This window comes from Magallana gigas, chromosome 1 (assembly GCF_963853765.1).
Source record: "Magallana gigas chromosome 1, xbMagGiga1.1, whole genome shotgun sequence".
Lineage (NCBI taxonomy): Eukaryota > Metazoa > Mollusca > Bivalvia > Ostreida > Ostreidae > Magallana > Magallana gigas.
This window is the reverse complement of record NC_088853.1, coordinates 67664692-67678699: the sequence shown is the minus strand read 5'-3', so window position 1 is coordinate 67678699 and position 14008 is coordinate 67664692. Positions and strand designations below refer to the sequence as shown.

At 31.8% G+C, this 14008-nt stretch overlaps 1 long non-coding RNA gene across 2 annotated transcripts; it reads left to right on the top strand.

Annotated features, from left to right (window-relative positions):
• The first annotated feature begins 3598 nt into the window (after positions 1 to 3598).
• On the top strand, positions 3599 to 13193 carry LOC105326174 (uncharacterized). 2 transcript variants are annotated; one of them, XR_004601248.2, is made up of 3 exons: positions 3599 to 3994; positions 8419 to 8593; positions 12114 to 13193. It is a non-coding gene; the product is annotated as an uncharacterized lncRNA (long non-coding RNA). The 2 variants fall into 2 exon arrangements; XR_004601247.2 differs by lacking the exon at positions 3599 to 3994 and adding an exon at positions 5748 to 6007.
• Positions 13194 to 14008: the final 815 nt, after the last annotated feature.

Here is a 14008-nt window from a genome sequence, read left to right as displayed (position 1 = left end):
TGACATAATTATTCAATCAAACTTAAATGCTGAAAAAAATGTAATCGGAAAGTTCTCTAGCCTCGACTACAATAAATGTATATTTAAGTTACATGTGTATTCGGAAAACAACAAAACATTACAAATTATGCTATTTGATGCATGTTATAGATTCGGCATAACTTTAACTTATTTCATAAAACTGATAGTTTATATCACATGCCAATCATTTCTTTAAAAGGAATACTTTGTTTCTGTACTGTTTACCGACAACTTTACAATTACAGCGCCTTTGAACTTATGTGTGCATATGGCACGGAATCCCGATCCCGATCCAGATAAACGTGTTAGCCTGGTTCCTTGAGCTACCCGTTACGCACAGGAACCAAGCTAGCTCATGCGCATTTTCCCCATAGCATCCGGTTTAACCTCGCTTATATATTTTCTGCGTGGACCTCAGGGTCCACGCAATAATAATAATCATCATTTTTGTTAGTACCATATAATATGTAGCCTAACTATAGCTTCCTATAAGGAGTTTTTGTACTCTCTATTCCATACATGCATATAAACTCATTTGTACTATACTATTATACCGAGCGCAGCGAGAGGCAGTTGAAGCCCGCCTCGCGAAGCGAGGGTAAATGGTAACACGTACATATATGAAAATCAGTGAAAAATTAAAGTTGAATTAGGAATACAAAGGCCAAACAAAAATTTCTTCCAGCCCTGGACGCTGCCATATTGGCAGCCATTTTGTTTTTAAAAGTAAGTTCGATCATTAGTTGACTGGTACTTATCGATGTTTATTGCCCATAAAATCGCTTAAAATGTTCCAGTATTTCAAAAGAAGGCAATTTGAATTAAAAGAAATCAAAGAGGACACCAGATAAAGTTTCAATAGTGCTTTAATCAAGACACGACTAGTTATATGTTTGTCTTATCAAAATATCAGATGGAAAATAAAAACATTAACATCAAGGAACAAATCTTTGAGATACTGAATAAAGTACTCAATTTTAATACCGCGACATTTATATGAATTAAATTGATAAACAATAAAAGAATAAATAAAACAAGTAGATCAAGCACGCCATGTTTAGTTAAACTTTGGCTAACGATTTGAACAGGCAACCAAGCGGATTTAACTGTTTTTTTTAAGTGATCAAAAATGCAACATTCATAAGCATGAAAACTAGTTGTTATTACTACTTACAGTAGACTACTGTAAACTGTGTTTATATTAATTTGGAAGTATGGTAGTATAGTATGGTATATAATGCTTGCGTACATTGAGTGACAGAAAAGAGTTATACATTATGTTATTCATGTTTACATCTATTTAATTCTTGTTTAATACGAATATATTTTAACTCATGGTATTAAACTTAATTTTACGTGCATTTATGAAATGTTATATAAGGAAGTGTATACTTGCAAATGAGTAATTTTTCTTTTATTATAGATCTCTAGAAATGACACAGGTATATTAGATGGGAATAAATTTGCGGAATCTCAGAAGAATGGTTGATTACATTACAGAAAAAAAAGGAAAAAAAACTATTGCTATGTTTCTGTTATTCACATTCCGATATCGTTACATTGTTCAGCACGTAATTCATTACTGCTATTAATTGGTTGAGGCAGTTGATATAAAATGTTAACCTTGAATCAGCTGATGGAGGTATCATGCTTTTTGTTTATGATGATATGCATGAGATTTGTCCAGAAAGACAATTATTGAATCTACAAGGAATGCAGTAAATAACCCCCCCCCCCAAAAAAAAGTGACTCAAAAACGATACAACGGCAGTTATTTGATAATAATACAATTTGATATTTGATAATACTGCAATAGAAAAAAAAATACTTGAAAGAAGCCAACAATAAATTTATCACTTTACTTGAATTCATTAAACGCGTTAACAAGTGCTAAATAAAGACAACGTTTAGGAAATTTGACCACAAACAACCAGGAAGATCAGTTGAATGTCAGCACATAATTATTTGAGGACTTACTTATGGTTATTTTTTATTTTTATTTTTTACAATATATTGAAGGCTGCGCCCCCAAGTCCCACTTACAATACAAAATGGCGGTGCCCTTTACTGTTGCTTAGTTTTTTCGACGCTCCGGGGAACGTGCAGATCAAGATTCAAAATGGCAGACTTACCGGTAAAGTGCAGTCTATCAATTATGCAGGTAATCTTTTATACAAGATTAAAGACTTTAAACATTAAATAATATGACTTTTAATTCATTTTTCGTCAAATCGTAGAACACAAATAAGGAATTCTATTTTGAACATATAAATGGTTAATGTTGTAGAGTTAAGGTAATCATTTGAAATGAATACAACTTTCATCAACTTTCGTGTTCACCCTGTTTACTTTTGATATTTTGTTGATGATAAATTTTAAACCTTGCCTCTCTTTCCTGTCATCTCATTGTGCTTCAGACACAACACAATTAAGTCATTTCAAAGAGCCTACCCATACTCCAAGGGACATGAAGTTTGATATTTTAGTAGAGGAGTTTCTGGTAAGCATGATCATAAAGTCAGCTTTTCTTATAGATGTGTGAGAATAGAGAATATTTTAAACAATATAATCAATAATACCATAAAGCCATATTCCCCCTAGGTCCTTAACCTTTCACACAGGGGCCATGCATTTCAATTTAGGTGGAATACCTAGTGGACATCATAACCATGCATTCAGTCTTTTGCCCAAATGTGTGAGAGTAAAAAATATGTTTTTTCTACGATTTAACACATTTTCAGTATATATATATATATATATATGTATATGTATATATATATATATATATATATATATATATATATATATATATATATATATATATATATATATCTATATATATATATATATATATATATATATATATATATATATATCGAAAGCAAGATTTTTTTCTTGCCTAGATAGCGGAGTGGGGAGCGCGGTGGCCGCTCACTGCTAGGAGAATGGGTTCCAGAGGTCGTGAGTTCAAGCCTCGGTAGGGGCGGAAGGTGGAGCTCCAACAAAAATGAATTTATATGTGCTTTATATATATCGCTATCATTCACTATGGGCAGGTACATCGTTCCGATCCTCTCAAATCGTCGTTTAACTGTATTCCACTTGTATCTCAAGCGACTGTGTAATGCGCGGCCAGCGCGCTAGGTTCCAATCGTTATAGAAAGCAAAATTTTTGTCTTGCCTAGATAGGCGAGTGGGGAGCGTGGTGGCCGCTCACTGCTAGGAGAATGGGTTCCAGAGGTCGTGAGTTTAAGCCTTGGTCAGGGCGGAAGGTGGAGCTCCAACAAAAATGAATTTATATGTGTTTTATATATATCTCTATCAATCACTATGATATGTATGTATGATATGTATGTATGGGCAGGTATATGTCAATTTGAGAGTTATTGCAATGTTTGTGCTTATCATATATGTTTGTATCTATGCAATGTGTATCGTTCCGATCCTATCACATTGTCGTTTAACATATTCCACTTGTATCTCAAGCGACTATGTAGTGCGCGGCCAGCGCGCTAGGTTCCAATCGTTATCGAAAGCAATATTTTTGTTTTGCCTATATTTATAAATGTGTGTGTGTGTGTGTGTGTGTGTGTGTGTGTGTGTGTGTGTGTGTTTGTAAGCCCTGTGAAGTTGGCCGAATACCAAGTTTACACACCAATCAACTTATCACCTGAAAATCAAATGGACACCCGAACTCAGGTGTTCAGTTGAAATAACGTCATTTTCGTGTTCCTCTCACTAAATTCCACCAGAAAAAATAAAAAAAGTATGAGTGTTTCTTTGACACCAATTTCCTAATTTTTTTCACACAGTGTGTGTGAAATTTTATGCTCCATTTTCCCCCTTTACACAGAAAAATCTGCGCATGCGCAAATGTCATATCGAAAGTTGTTTATAATGGCGGAAGTGAAATATGTTGTGACCTACAAGTGACATGTTCCTTGGATATTTGATGTCACAGTGATGTTTAAAGGTAAGTTTTTGAATTCTATGATTTAGTTTCGAATGATGGCTTAAAGAAATCAATTAATGATACACGTGTATCGCTTCTAAAACTGTTTTTTAACAACAAATCACGAATGCATTTCCTTTTCTAAACTACGAGCTGGATAGATTCTATCTATTAACAAAATATTTACATTGTAAAACATTTATAATAGATAATTTTTGTACTAAAATCTACATCATTTATTCCCACTTGGTTAAAACAACGACTTATATTCTAATATTGATAATGCGTTTTCATTATATCGTGTTTGTTTACTTAGACGATGTTTAAAATTGTCTACATTTAGATATATAAGCATTGAAAAAAATGTGGATTATATAAGCCCAAGGCAAAAGATAACAAACAATATATAAATATAACACTAGATCTAGACTCATTTGTTTATATTCATATGATTAACGTCTTCCGTTTCCAATGGAAACTTTCTACGGTCTGAAAGTAAGGAGAAAAAAGTAAATTAGGAAGATAAATGCTAGGTATGTTTTAACAATGAATTACAGGATTATTCTCGTAAAACTATGCTTCAATACAATATAAAGTGTAAGTGTACGGTGGTTTTGCCTGGTCAGACGATACAGCAAAACCATTCTATTGAAGTAATGTAATAATTATTCTATTTTGCATTTGTGTTTTCTTTTATGAAAACCGCTTTACTATATGTCTAGTTCTTGAAGAAAATGAGAAATGTAGCTATTTTTTTAAACAATGGATTAAAATCGACAGAGTACTTTCGATATAGGTAACGGGTGCTTTCGTCCCTTGTGAATTTGCTACTAACTTTTTTTTACAATGCAATGTGCTTGTTTATTGGTCAAAAGAAGTTTTGGTGAACGTGTTCAAAGATCAGACAGTTATAGAATATGAAAAATAATCAATGATATAAACATGGACAGATACAAACAGGACAAGGTTGTTATTTAATATAATCATTTTGAAGCAATGGATTCACTCACTCTGACTCTAAGTCTCGCTGATTATAAATCATATACATGCTGTGGATACATATAACACCAAATTTGTACATGTATTACCACGTCATACATAACAATTCATCAGATTTATCTTTGAATAATGTAGTTCATATATTAAATGGTATTTGGAGGGGGGGGTGGGGGGTTGTTGTTGTTGTTGTTGTTAAAACAGAAATAATGATAAGAATTGAAATTTTAGCATTTCATTAATCATATTTTTGGAGAAGGCAGAAGCTGTATTGGTTAAATATAAAAACAAAATAAATTTAAAGAAGCTTTAGAACAAAGTTATAGTATACATGGTCAAATTGATCTGTAACCCTTTTAGATGGTGTAGGTTTATTCATAGAGATATATATACTAACACATGTACATACATTGTACATGCCAGATTTACGATGTAATTTACTACATCTGGACATGCCATACTAAGTTTTACTTTCTTGTTGTTTGACTACAAGTTTACTTTGTAAATAAAACAAAATTTAAAACGGAACAAAAAATTAAAATAGATGTACACATATACATTGTACATGTATATAAATTATAAACATCAAATGCAATGTTTTGTAACAATATTCAAAGTTTTATCTCAACTTTACTTCTCAACAACACTAAAATTTCAAAATATGAGAACAGAAGCTATTTGTCCTCCTCTAGTGCTTAATTTTATGGAATAAATATCATATTCGCTCTGAACAGAGACATGAATAACATAATAGTATGCCTCAGCTGCCTCTGTGTACATGTACAATTCTTCCATGCACTCTTAGAAAAGATTAAAATGTAAAACAAAATTCTGAGCGTATATGAATAAATCACATCATGAAACTGATACCACCGCGATAATGTACAAGTAAGTATACATCAAAATAGTTAGGATAAAATGACCCGGGGCGAATCAGCCATTGGTCAAAACACCGTAAAACCTATATTTTCGAAGGAAGTCATGTGTTCGGAGATTATATATCAAATTAAGAGTCTGGGACAGTTGTTTTTTTTAGTGGTGAGTACATGATTCCTATTATAAGGTGGTCGTTCGTGTTTATAAATGTACAACACGTTGAGAAAATTGCCTACAGCTGTTATTGTTATGTTAATTGTTCGAATTTTCTCTACAAGCTGTCACTTTGTTGTGGAAAGGATTTAATTCTTATGTAATCTTGACCATGGTGACAAGATGCTACTTTTGTATGTTCAATATACATGTAATTCATGCTAGGCCCTATAATTCAATGTAAAGTCTTTAATTTATTCAGTTAATAGTTTGTTTATACATGTACATGCAGGTGTTCTTGAAAATCCAATCTGTGGAAAGATGCATCTTTTTTTATTATTAAAACAAGTACTGTCGCAGATACTGCTCAGTATGTTTCATCCTGATCCTATAAGTTATGATATATTTTACATGTACCTTTTAAGACATTTAGGAAATAATTTCATGCATCTTTACATATAATTGATAAATAAATAATACTTTTCACTACCTTTACAAAAATAACTTGTGAAATGTTTAAAAACTGTACTGACGTGCAACCAATTCTCGCCAGTACATTGTGATGTCATTTTTCGTATATGATTTTATATGTTGATATATGACATCACAATGTACTGGCGAGAAATGGTACTCGATGAGAACTGGTCGCACACCAGTATACATGTATTTGCCGATATCAGAGAAATAAATCTATACATGCAGTGTCACTGACATATACCAGTATGTCGTAGCATAACAATCTCTGCCCTCTTCCAGTTAAATAAAATCAGTCAGTACTAGTAGAATAGCACTCCAAATCAGTTATGTATTGGATTAGATAATTGTATAATCATTTTAGTATTAATGTATTAATCATCAGTATATATATTAATCTCACATCTTCGCAAGTCAAGGATTTATGATAAACCATTGCCTTGTGAAGAGGAGCAGAATGGATCTTAAATCCTCAACTTGCAAAGATGTCATCTCAAGGCGTTTGTTTTTTTAATAATTAATCTTTGATTGGCACGGGACAATGACATAACATGAAACAGGTCACATTTGATTTGTCTAAGATGATATGGACAGACCTCAATTATGTGTAAGCATCAGATTAAGAAAAAGGTATAAAAAGCTATGACATTTGCTAATGAATATTTTCATAACAATAACTTTACAACTTATTTGAAATCATGCATCCGATGCAAATTATCAAAAGTTTTTAAAACTATTAATGCTTTTGAGTTTATGACATGGTGTTACTGTATGTGACATTATTATGCCTTATGTCAGTTTGTCGCTATATATTCAATACTTATTTATTTTCGCATAATATACAAAAGATTTATATAGCGTAAGCATATAGCCGAAATAGAGCACGGTATGGAACGCCATTGCTGCCTTATAGCATAAAACTTTAGGTGCATTCCATAGCACGGCAAATGTTTTCAATGATAAACTTCCAAGCACGACAGCGGGTTTCGAAATCACGACGCTACAATCATTCCAGTATGAAGCCCAATGCGTTACCGCTACGCTATATTAGCTGATAATGAATGGACGGTATCTATATATAAAAAACGTAGATATATACGACTGACATCAAGCAATTAAAATTATTAATCTTTTTAAAACACTTCATTATTGATGGTAATTTTAAAGTTAAAGTTTCTGATAAACTTTTGAACAAATTGATTGAACATATTTGTCAAAGAAATTCTACATGAGGATCACAAAAACATTTTTTTAAATGACACTTGATAATGAATGTACAAGAAAAAAATTCAATGAGATTTCGTCTGCTAAACATTTCGAGTTTTCTCGGTAAGGTCAAACGTCTCTCATTTCTTGAAAAGAACATATAAACCTTTGTTGACTTTTAATTTTACAACAACTTGTTGATTAAATAAACAATCAAATCAATTGATTAATTTGAAGAAAAAAACAACAAACGCTTGCTTTTCCGGTGATTATTTTTAGGGACTAGTCAACACTTAGACGTCACAGCTACTTATAGCAAAGCATGTCAGTATATTTAACAGTCTGCATAATAATAACAATAGTATTATGTTGTGCTTTGTGCATGTATTTGCCTAAATAGTAGTCAGGGTTTGATACATAGTGCAGGAGCTGGAAGCTACTTATTATATAAGTAGCATTATTTGATTTTAAAAGAGCCCACACAGTTTCAAATAAATCAATGAGTACTTAACCATTGCTCGACTTAATGCTCCAATTAATCGACTAAGTCAACCGAGTAAAATGGACATCCCTTATACATATAAATCATTTATTACCTTGAAGTTAATGTTTCAAATATGTTTGAAATAGGAATTACACAATAAAATCTGTTTTAATTTAATTAATTTTTTAAAAATGTAATGAAATGGTAAGGGAAAAAGTTTCAATGTTGACATGCATCCATTTATTTATTTGAACAGATTTATCAGTATTTGATACTTGCTCAAAGATGGATCTTACCCACATATTTGGACAAAGAATAGAGATTTTCATGGGATTTTTCTCAAGAGGTCTAATGCAGAATAAAAATTAGGAGTCTGGACAGAAGTGAATATGTCACTTTGTGTATCAATGGACTAAACCTATCTTGAGCTGGTAAGTCATTTTCCAGAAATAGATTAAAACAAAGTTTTGATTAGAGTACGGTATTAATATACATATATTATATATAAGTACCGGTAAAGCAATATGTAGTCTTACTCTCTCAGTTTGTATGTCTGTCCAGTGGTTCTTCTCTCTCTCTCTCTCTCTCTCTCTCTCTCTCTCTCTCTCTCTCTCTCTCTCTCTCTCTCTCTCTCTCTCTCTCTCTTTAGCTTCCAAGCAGAGAGGTTCAAATCATTTCAATTTGTATAGCAGGTTTATGTAAACACTTTGAAAGTAATTTTCAACCCATTACCTAACTTGAATTACTTAGCATGCAACATTTAAATTAGTTTTCATATTTTTTATGCCCCCCCCCCTCCAAAAAAAAAAAACCAAACTTTAATAAAGTACTAGTTAATTTTTTATCAGATCAGCTAGCCTTATTTGAGTGCATATTAATTATAGCCCATAACCCAAGTTTTGTTTGCTATGACATGTACTTTTGTAAATTTTGAAAGAACTCTAAAAGTCGAAGATTTGGTATTTATATAAAATTATAAAAAATCAAAACTAATCTTAACTGTAATTTTTTTTCAAATTCATTTAAAATGTGGTTATCTTTTGTACACGACCTGTCCCCAACATTTTTTTTCAAAATAAAACAATTTGAATTGGAAATGAGAGGAAAAAAATAGATTGATAATAAAGTAAGATAGGAAATATGCATAAATAGATAAAATAACTTTTCAGAGTAAAATAATAAACATGTCTTTTTGTTAAATTATTCTTAAAATTAATCACATTAATGCATTAAATTTAATTACAGTCAAACTTCCTATCTCAAACTAGATGGGACTGTTTAGATAGATCGAGATATCCGAGTATTTATGATATCGAGGGTGATATACTTCAAAAAGTGGTTGGGACCTAAAAATCACTTCGACACTTACTATTGTATTTGAAATCTCAGTGTTCGACATATCGAAGTATAACTGTATTAGCAAAATATACAAAGCTGGATTTTGATGAACACATGCATCTTTTTTATAATGTGATTAATTTATTGAATGGTTGATGATAAATTGATGATTTTGAGCAATCAAACTAAGCATTGCATGTATAATATAAGTATTTGACAAAAGAAAACAACCTGTTAAAATAAAAAATTGTTATCAGCTTAAATGCTCAACCAATCACAGAACAGCTCGGCTTAACATCAGTTGTATAATTATCAATGCTATGAAATACACATATTGTCCAAAATTTGAAATGCTGTTTCCTAACATAATTCCCAAGAGAGAGAAAGATAGAGAGAGAGAGAGAGAGAGAGAGAGAGAGAGAGAGAGAGAGAGAGAGAGAGAGTGACTGACATGTACAAAAACAGATAGGGGACTACAAATGCAGGTATGTAAAGGCTTCCCGATTTAAGGTAGCTCTCAGGTTTGCTGATGTCACAATAGAATTTAACATAAAGTGTTGACCATCAATCGGTCATAGCAAACCCATACTTTTTTTTTTTAAATGACAAATGATCCCTAAAAACATAAAAGGAAATATCTCAAAAAGCTTACATGTAGTTTATATAAACATTTATAATTATCACATGCTAACCATTTAAAATCAGGTGAAATACATTGTTACATTTTGTTTAATAAGGTATGATTGTGCGTTGGAACTCTTCTATTTAAAATCATATTTAGACAAGAAAATAAATTGCCGTAAATCGTATGCATAAGCTTCGCTTCTTTAATTACAATTATAACTTCTGTATTTTCAACCACTGATCTAACTAGAGGTTCTATTAAAATTTATTTGGCTTTAGCTAATAAATGTATGCGATTACAAACTGATTATGACAAGAGTTGTATGGTAATTAATTTTGCATTTATTGACTCAGAGTATTTACATGTTCTAATGATGAGTAAATATGCTAGTCTTGTCAATCAACTCATTTTTATTTTTTGGTTCTCAGACGTAAGAAAATGATGACGTCGGGCTTACGTTATGATGATAATATAGGGTTTTGCAAAATCTTTTCAATATTTGAAGTTGTTTTGCGAAAAATTGGCCGCGAACACATATTGATTATTCTTTATGAATTGATTCAACATTATCTCTTCTGTTGTTGTGTTGAGTACAATTAAGTACGTCTAAATCGTTTAAAAGTTTGAATCGTAGTTCTGAAATGTGTTTTCCGTTTAAGATATGCAATTTACTATGTATATTTCATTGAAATGGCGTTGCCAATGATTTTATCATGGACACTGTGTTTGAAACATTATAACATTATAACCACGCAGACAAATCTTATAAATTTTCAGGGAAGGCTTTCTCACAAGCAGTAAACCTGCGAGCTACTTGTTTGTACCTCATACGATATGATGTCATAGTTAACTTTTAAACGTCACGATCTGCATTCCTTTCAATAGTTCTCATGGATTTAATGTATTAATAGTAATCAACTTAAAATAGAATCATACATTATTAAGTGAAATATATTGTGACAAAAATAAAACCACTGGTTTCCTTTACACAGACGCTGTTGTTAATACTGGTGATATTATCAATATTTATTATGCATGATTTTTATTGATTTCACATGTAGAAATGCACAAAAAGTGTATCATACAATTCACAGCAGTCTATTATAGCCTCTGCATTTTTATTCATTCACAACAAAATTTATGACAACCTTATGATAAATAATATTTCACAATATTTAACCAGAAAACAATTTTTTTAAATTTTGGAAATGTTTAAAGTTTCAAAGCCCCAGCGGGTTTGAACTCATGACTTATCGACAGGTTCGTAGTTAATGCTCTAACTAATTGCGCTATAATGCTGTTAGGTTACAATTTCGGGGGGGGGGGGGGGGGGGGGGGGGGGAATCTTACTTAATTTATTGTTCATTTTGATCAGAAATATGCCAGATTAATGGAGGTGTGCCATACCACCATAAGGTGTTATTGGACATCTGTCAGTATTAAAAGCATGTAATTATAATACTTTAACCGGTTTAGAATTTTCAAATTTTACCATTTTACCATATATTTAACCAAAATATACTTGTATGTTTTAAAAAAGTTAACCATCTAACCGCCCACTACGCTACGCTGTTTGGTGGCAGTTTGGGAAAAAACTATATAAATAGTACATCACAACATGAAAGTGTCCCATACCACCTTAAGTCTTGATTTACATCGAGTGTAGAGTAAATACTACATGTACAAGTGTACAGCTTTTTTATGAAAGAGGCTGCTTACCTCTAGCTATTCTAAAACTTGGCAGTTCTGTACTGATTTGTATGCAGCTTTGTATACACATAGTCTTATATTTACTTGTATATATATTACATGTAATAAAGCAAATATAAGTGTACTGTCTTTCATGTACATGTACCACTATAAGTACATCAAAATAACATTTTAAGAAAACTATTATATGCATGTAAATTAATGCTATGTTTGTGAAATACTGATTGTCAGTATTTATAATTATAATATTGATTTTTTGTAATTTTTTTATGTTCTAGGTACCGGTTTTCTGAGCAACAATGTGGGAAGGCAGCAGTGGTCCACCGTCTCAGTTTTGCCACAGTCCAGGGTCAGCTCCAAGCTACATGTATAGGACTCCTACCTAATTACTAAAAGTATCATTATGAAGAATTTTACAAGACTTCTTGATGACTGGAAAGACATATTAATTCTGATTGAATTTACACGTGGTTGATAATAGCTTTGTCAACACAATAGCCAAATATGAACCTAGTATACCATTTAAGCATTATTTAACAAATATAAGTCAGACAGTTTAAAATTTGATGATCCTATAAGTAAAGGAAAAATTACAGTCTTTAGATATATTCAATTCATCTCAGTTGTTTTTTATGCATATGCATGATTGTACATGTATAAATACATGTATATGACTTTTTTAATCAAGTATACATATATAGCTGATGTAGTGACATGGATATAATCAGAATTGATAATATGTGTATAGGTATTCTGTATTACTTTATCTAGGTTGGATCTTGAAAGCAGGTGTATGGTACACTGTATCATAAAGATGATTTTTTTCACTCTTTGTTTACAGTTACTGTCATGAAGGACATACGAAGAGATTTTTTTCTTTGATTCCTTTTACTTATATATATAGTAGTCTCCTGGGGCCATAATACAATCACCTAGTAACAATATTGTTTGAATTATATACCATAGATGGGTTTCTGTGTGCACTGATTTACTTGTACTCATCCATGTTCATGTACAAATACAATTGCATTTTGTATATGTTTGTGCATTTGCTGATAATTTCAAGCACCATAAAATCTGTTGTATTAATTCATTTTGTAAACTGCAGCATATTTTGACAGATGGGGTATGGTTACATAATTATATACTAGAAAAATGTATACGGTATATCCCATTTCATTTTCTTGAGCGGAAGGGGGGGGGGGGGGGTCAGTGCCTATGCACATGAGTATTCTACGTTAATAAGTTTGCATTTTACACTTACCCTACAGACTGCCCCTCCTCTGTAATTGTTTTTGTTCATGATCGAATATTAATTCATATACATGTACCAATTGATCCAATAAATGTAAATGATACTTGTTATCTTTGTTATTGCTATACATGTGTATATAGGAGGTAGTTTGCTCTGTGGTCCTAGATACAGAGCAAAGGTTGAGAGGTGTACATGGAAGCATTTGAAAAAAAGAAGGAGGCACTAATCAAATAATTTACTAATGTTTTGCAAAAAGATACTAGTGGATTAGCGATAAACTCTCTGAGTTTACATGGACTATAGTATAGGACAGATTTGATGTGAGAGATGACACGAAGCAAATTTATCTAAAATTCAAGCTTCCTTTTATCCCAACTAAAATATTTTGAAACCCTTCTCCCATAAGATTAAAAAACCAGAACGGAATAGAGGGGGGTGAAAATATTTAATATCGAAGCCTCTTTTCGTTAAGAATTAAAAATCAAAGGGGATTCAACATTTTGCATTGAAAAATAGTTTGTATCTCCTCTCTTATAGGATATAAAAGTCAGAAGGTTCACGATATATCGCAAACATAATTTGTTCAAAAGACATTCTACAGCAGGAATTGATCCTACATGTAAAAGGGACAATTTTTTTAAATCTCAAAATTCAATATTTGATTTGATGGTTCAATATTTCAAGCGATATTACTGTTGGATTCAAAATGATACACATATATGCAATGGGGTTTCAAACGTACATGTACATATCCAGTGAAGGGGGCACATGTACTCTCTTACATATAGCGGTAAATATCACAACCTCTGAAACAAATCGGTAGTACATGTATCAAGGTTGCATATTGTTTGGAGCATTATCCTGTCTGAATATGTCCTGTTAAATATTAAGTAGGTGTATATGTTTCAGCTCTTGTAT